Source organism: Orcinus orca, chromosome 13 (genome assembly GCF_937001465.1).
Source record: "Orcinus orca chromosome 13, mOrcOrc1.1, whole genome shotgun sequence".
NCBI lineage: Eukaryota > Metazoa > Chordata > Mammalia > Artiodactyla > Delphinidae > Orcinus > Orcinus orca.
In genome coordinates this window covers 2,707,695-2,714,692 of record NC_064571.1, presented here as the reverse complement: position 1 = coordinate 2,714,692, position 6,998 = coordinate 2,707,695, and the positions used below count along the sequence as shown (strand labels likewise).

General features: G+C 48.0%; 1 long non-coding RNA gene across 1 annotated transcript; it reads left to right on the top strand.

Moving 5' to 3' along the window:
- The first annotated feature begins 230 nt into the window (after positions 1-230).
- Positions 231-6,502, top strand: LOC125960862 (uncharacterized). The gene is made up of 3 exons (XR_007470959.1): positions 231-468; positions 5,820-5,925; positions 6,336-6,502. It is a non-coding gene; the product is annotated as an uncharacterized LOC125960862 (long non-coding RNA).
- The last annotated feature ends 496 nt before the right edge of the window (positions 6,503-6,998 follow it).

The window sequence follows — 6,998 nt, the reverse complement described above, 5'->3', positions numbered from 1 at the left end:
TTGTGATGAAGATGACATGAGACAGTGCCGAGTCTCTCCAAGGCCAGTCAACGGAGGATCGTTCCCCCCACACTTTGTATTGAATCTACTTTGCTTAATTCTTTGAGATCACCTCACAACCTCAGCCATCAGTGACACAAGAAGCGCAGCCTGGGAAACACCGAGATTGTTTATGCATCTCCTGGCCCAGAGCCTGGTTTACAGTGGAGACCTAGTCAGTGCCAGCTTCCTGCCCGGCCCCTCCGCTGGGACTCTGCTCTCCATCTCACCCTTCCTTAGATCTGGGTGAGGCCTGTACACTGCTCTGTGCCCGGAATCTCCTGGAAGGAGGCCTGTTTCCACTAAGGTGGACCTGGGCGGAATTATGATGGAGTCACGCTATAGGCACTGCCCGTGGAATCCAGCACCTGGACCAGCCCTGGGCTAGACCCTTGGCGGGTGTGAGCCCAGAGTGCAACTGGGTGTCAGGTGTCTTGGCCTCCGTGGGTCACCCTTCTTTAGGGCCAGCCTTACATCTAGAGTGGGCTTCTGAGTCCCCGCCCTAAACATCCCTATTTCCTCCTTCCTCCTTACAAGCTCGCCATTAAAATCCCAGAGTATGTGGGTCAGAAACTTCAGGTGATGCTGAGGCGGAGATAGAGGTGAGAGCTAACCACCAGAGCAGCAGTGGGACAGCAGGGCTGCAGAGCGTTGTGGAAAGGACATCACTTAGGGCTGAAGGGAAGGATACCAGCGAGGGAACAGGGCCCGCCTAGGACCCCACTGCTGATAAAAGTCAGGGTGAAAGGCCAGACCCTCTGCCACTCTGAGCCTCTGCTCCCACAGAAGCTGCTGGGGCCCCTCCACCCAGCACTGGGGACCTGGGCCTCTGCTCCCAGACCTGGCAGGTGCCCAGGAATGATTCATTTTGGTAGAAAGCCCCTGGGAGACAAGAAAGAGGGGCTTCTCCATTCCCCCTTTGCTCACCTATTTCTACCCCGGAACAGGGAGAAGGACAGGGGAGCCACCCCCATAGAGCCAGCGAGCCAGTCAGTTCACAATCCACGCAGTGGAGAGAGACCCTCCACGCCCCCCGAAAGGCCAGAAGCCACCCAGAGCCCAGCCAGCCTGGCCCTGCCAACCACAGAGGGAACCCATGTGCCCCGTGGTCTTAGGCTCTAGAAAAAAATAGAGGATCAGGCAGCAGTGACTCGGAAGTTGGTCCTTTTGTCTGTGCTCTGCCGAAACATTGAGATAAAAGTGAGGCACCATCTCAGACCAGATGTTCTGAATGCGTTTCAGCCGATGCTTAGATGTGTGGAAACGCTAAATGTTAACTGACATTTGTGTCCCTTCAAAGACCAAACATGGAGGCCAATAAAAGCTTCCTTTCTGAGGCCTTAAGAAGGTAGGTGAAGAGCTAAAAGTGATGAGGTTTAAAACTCTGGGTCATGTGGCTACTGAAATATCCGAGAAGATGTGTGTTCTCCTACGTTATGGATGGAGTGGTTGTATCCCAACCCTCCTATTCGTACATTGAAAATTTATTCCCCAATGTGATGGTATTTGGAGGTGGAGCCTTTGGGAGGTGATTAGGTGGTGAGGGTGGAGCCCTCACAAAGGGGATTACTGCCCTCCTAGGAAGAGGACAGAGAGTTAGCCTCCATTCTTTCCATCAAGTATGAACACAGCAGGAGGTTTGCCGGCTGCAACCCAGTAGAGGGTCTTCGCCGGACCCCAACCATGCTGTCACCTTGATTGCCAGCCTCCAGCCTCCTGTGAGAAATGAATTTCTGTCGTTTATTAGCATTGCCCCCCCTCCCCAGTTTATGACATTCTGTTAGAGCAGCCAGACTAAGACACTGAATGAAAATATATTGATACATGTACCTGTTACTGCAGATGTTGTTTAGATCAGAGACATACAAATATGCTTATAAAATAAAAATCATAGCATTGTGATGGATTGCACCTTCAATTTTAAAGGCAGTCATTGTTAAGTAAAATTTCAATCTATGGGGACTTCCCTGGTGGCACAGTGCTTAGGAGTCTGCCTGACAATGCAGGGGACACGGGCTCCATCCCTGGTCTGGGAAGATCCCACATGCCGCGGAGCAACTAAGCCTGTGCGCCACAACTACTGAGCCTGCGCTCTAGAGCCCACGAGCCACACCTTCTGAGCCCACAAGCCACACCTACTGAAGCCCTTGCCTCTAGAGCCCGCACTCCGCAGCAAGAGAAGCCACTGCAATGAGGAGCCTGCGCACAGCAACGAAGGGTAGCCCCCGCTCGCCACAACTAGAGGAAGCCCGTGTGCAGCAACAAAGACACAACGCAGCCAAAAAAAAAAAAAAAAATTCAATCTATAGTAGAAAGTCTAGTATCAAAAATATAAAATAGGGCTCCCCTGGTGGCGCAGTGGTTGAGAGTCCGCCTGCCGATGCAGGGTACACGGGTTCATGCCCCGGTCCGGGAAGATCCCACATGCCGCAGAGCGGCTGGACCCGTGAGCCATGGTCCCTGGGCCTGCGCGTCCAGAGCCTGTGCTCCGCAACGGGAGAGGCCACAACAGTGAGAGGCCCACATACCACAAAAAAAAAATATATATATATATATATATATATATATATATAAAATAGTTGATAGTAGCATTTCTATTACATATAAGTAATCTAATACAGATTGTTGTCATATTTATGACTATAAAATAAAGTATGCCACAGTGGCTCTTTAGGTAGATCTTACTAATAAAACATACAGATAAAAAAATATTTTTTTTTGGCCACGCCGCTCGGCATGTGGGATCTTAATTCCCCAACTAGGGGTCTAACCCACACCCCTGCATTGGAAACACAGAGCCTTAACCACTGGACCACCAGGGAAGTCCTCAAAATATTGATTTTTTTCTACTTGAACTTTTGAACATTTTCCTAAGGTGTTAGAATAAGATCATTTCCCACACTTTCTGTACCTTTCTCTGCCTGAGTTAAAATGCTCACTAAAAGGCAAGCATTTTGAAGGGTAATAACCATGGGATAAGGAGAGAATGTATTCCAGTCGTCCACTCGGGGGAATCAACATTTTTTTTCCTGTTAAATTTTTCATGGAATTCCTGCTAATAGTGTGACAGGTATCTGACAGCAGAACCAGAAGATAAAATAGATACAGAAAGCTATTCGATTAGTGATTGGAAGGAAAGAGGCGAGAGAGTATTCAGTGACTCCTGAAAATTCTCCTTGCTGAACAAATGCAGGTGAGAGGAAACCAATGGTTCTGAGCAAGTTAAGAAATCTGAATTCTAATTTGAGAGCATATGGTGCTGATGAGACACCAAAAGGATGGACTCCCCTCACCCCCTGATGGCAGAGAATTGACATGCAGTTGATGGGTCTGAGGTATCGGTGTGTGTGCCTGGGTGCGTGTGTATTTCCAAACATAGAGGAAACTCCGCTGCAGCCTTGCAGCATGAACCCAGGACAGACTTCCGGATGGGGCCGGGTTCTTCCCTTTCCCCTTTCCAATAAAAGGAAGAAACTGGAGAGAGACCCATTTCCCTCCTCCGTGCCTGGGGATCTGGTATTTCTGGCACAATGGAGAGAATCAGGTCCTTGGGCATGAAACCCAGTTGTCTCTATAGAGTTTATCTATGTGTGGTGTGTCATAGTCTATTACGGGTTTGTGTGGGGCTGGATCAGATTAAATACGCTGAATCCAAGTCAGCCTTCAGCATATGAAAATATTGGCTTGCAAAGTATTTCTCGGTAATGAGTAAAATGCAGAATAATGAACAGTAGCCAAAAAGAGAGGAGATGTAAAGCCAATCAAAGGAAGGGCAGATGTTTCAAACGTCTTTTGCTGTTCAAGATTGTGATCCAACGAAAGCAAGTATGTTTCCGCTTTCTCAATTTCCAAACAGGAGAGAGGCATGTTGAGGGTTTCCGGGGCTCTCACCTCCTCTGTACTTTGTGCTCTGAGAGGGGCGACAGAGGTGCTGCCGACGGCAACCAATGCCGAGCAAGCCTTAGAATTAGGGAGAGTCAGGTGAAGGCGCTGCGGACCACGCAGGTGACCTACATACATTCAGAGACTGCCTGTGTATCTGCATATGTAAATACACAGAGATCAAGATGCCGAGCGAGCTCTGCTTTCCACCGGTTAAAGGAATCACAAAAACAAAGCCGTAGTTCTATCCACAAGTGGAAAAGATATTAGGGTAGTTTCTCTACAAGCCGAGGAAGAAGCCTTTGTCAGAAATGAGCGAGGCAACAAGATGGAGTTTCTGGTGTCTTTGGGGCACCTGACTCCGTGACCCCCGTGCTTGACACCAGCGGGGAGCTGGAGAAAATGAAGATGCTATGGTCTGCGTGTATCTCAGACTAGAGCAATAAAATATGTATATGCATACGTTGGGTTCCACCTTAGCAACTGACAACTGCACATCAAAAAAAGGTGTCCTTACTCTGTACGTCACGTGATAGAGAAATCCGGAACGGGTAAAGAGCCGTGCACGGGAGAACCATTTCATTTTATTCCTTATATGTACAAACATGAATAATTTGACATGATGTTTAGACAGTTTCTCCCTAACTTAAGTCTTTTAATTAAAATGAAAGAAAGGAAATATGCTTTAAATATGAATGCGGGAAGGTGTGGGCTGGCAGCCCCAGCCCGCGTGCCCCTCTCTCGCCGTCTTTCGAGAACACAATAAATTCTCGTCTTCTCCCGCTGTCTTTTCATAATGTTTACAGTTGTTTTAGGCACCACATAAACCGCGCTGAGTGTGATATTCCCTTTATTCCATGTCGGGGCACATATTAAACGAGAGCCCGTCCCTTCCTCTGCTATTTACTTTTGTGGCAAATCAGCCGATGTGTTTTCCTCGACTCACCAGGCGATATTGCAGGGCTGCCTGCAGCCGGGAAGGTGAATGCTAACTTTTCAGCTTCTGCCAAATGGTGCAGCCTGGGCTCAGCACCGAGTGAATGAGAGCTGTATATTGTGGGCTGAAAAATGGGCTCTGATGTTGGCTCTCACATATTACGTGATTATTAAAATGCTGCGCGGTCCGGCCCGTATTATTTCATTTTACCTTCTGCGGGCTTCCCATGGACTGCCTCTGTTTTCTGCGTGCTTAACTTGTAAAATGCTAAACAAGTTGTGCTATTTACCTGTTTAGGATCAAATTGCAAAACGATCTGCTTAGTTCTGTTCTAAATTAAGGTCTGCGTGAAATGTCATAGCATTTATCTTTCATAAAATGAGCCAGCAAGGACACTAATTTCCTAGGTATTCAATCACTGCCCCGTGCCACTCGAGAGACAGCCCAGCAGCGAGCCTGTCCACAGTTCACAGCTCACTGACAGCCCTGAGATGGAATCATAAAAGTCAATTAATCATTAAAAGCTGTTACAAGCGCATACCGAACCAGTCTGGCACAAAATGTTAATCAGTCCAATATCAATATAATAAATTCCTGCAAATTGGAGCGATCGATACGTTTAGGGCCTAATGAATCCATCGGAGGGCACCGGGCTGCACCGGAGTCCCCGTGACATGGCAGCCAGGCAAGTGCGACATCTCTAGGCTCACTGCCAACAGAGGTCACCCGTCCTAACAGGCTGTTCACTTCAGCCGCAGTTACCACGGTGACAGCATGTCACCGCTGCCCCAGTGTCCTTCTAGGTAGGGTGGAAACCAATGCATCACTGCCCTTGATGGGTTTGTCAATAATACTTAGCCAGGGAGGGGGACCGCTCACATAACCCTCGCAGGTCTAAGTCCCCGGGCAGTTTGGTGTGATTTAATTGTCTGAAGAGGTGTGTGCTTCTGCATTTATGCAGGAACTAACCGGTGGTCACAGGAAGAGGGAGTTGGCAGTCCGGCTGGCTGCGTGCAGAAGCCTTGGGAACCCAGCGCAGGCTGGTGTGACATTAACCAGGTCGCCGTGTAAGTCAGAAGTAACCTGGAGCCTCTCAGATGAAGAATTTATTAGCTACAAAATTTTAATACATTACTCATGAGTGGAAATGGAGTCAGGCATTAATCCCTCCCAGGCTGAGGCTCTGCAGCCAGACGCCTGCCGACGGGCTGTGGATGGTGGCCAGGAAAAGTCCATCAGGATCATTGGGGCAGCGGGACCAGTGGCTGCGGGTCTCTGGCATGCCCTCTCGCTCTCTCCCCACCTTCTCCACCCCTGTGACCTCCCCCTTTGCCCAGACAGATCCAGGATCAGGAAGCTGGACGCAGACAGGACACACCCAAATGGGGCTTTCAACCAGCCTCTTCATACCTTCTGTTTTAAAACCAGAGTTTTCATGTTTCAAACCATTTTATCTTTTGCTATGCCTATTAAAAAGGACCAGTGAAGGGAGCCAGAAGCAGTTTCCACGTCGCAGACTGAAATGAAACCTCTTTAGAGATAAAAGAAATCTCGGCTACCGGGACTCTGGGGATTCATCGTGTTCCAGAACCTTCACTGTCATTTAACATAAAACATAAAGGTTAACGCTGAATAAAATAATATCCTGGCTGATTATTTTAATGGTCTCCAAGTGCAACTTCTTTTGCTGGGTTGCTGTTCTATACAGCAGGGACTAGACACGCTTCCGAGGTTTTTAAAATACGTTTCTGCTGCACCAATGGGATGGTTCCATTTGGTTTCGTCCCCAACAGTTACTGGGTGCATGTCACCTGCGGTCATTCATTCCCTTCTAGAGAAATGGAAGCGATGCCCATCCAAAGAAATGTTTATTTCTACGAGCTAGTTATTTTAAAAGGTTTTTTTCTTACCTGCGTAAAAAAGAGAGGAAAAATCATTTTTTTTCTGATGGTGGTCTGAATTACAGGAAACATCAAAATAAATGACAAATTCTACGCTAAAGAAATGACAATTCAACACATTGAGACCGGGTGATGTTCCAGGGTATACAGACAAAGGTAGTGCAGTGTCTTCGCTTAATTGCCCTGACATCGGGCTTCGTTCCTCCAGCTACGCTCTGAGAGCTAAAAATCTCTCATTG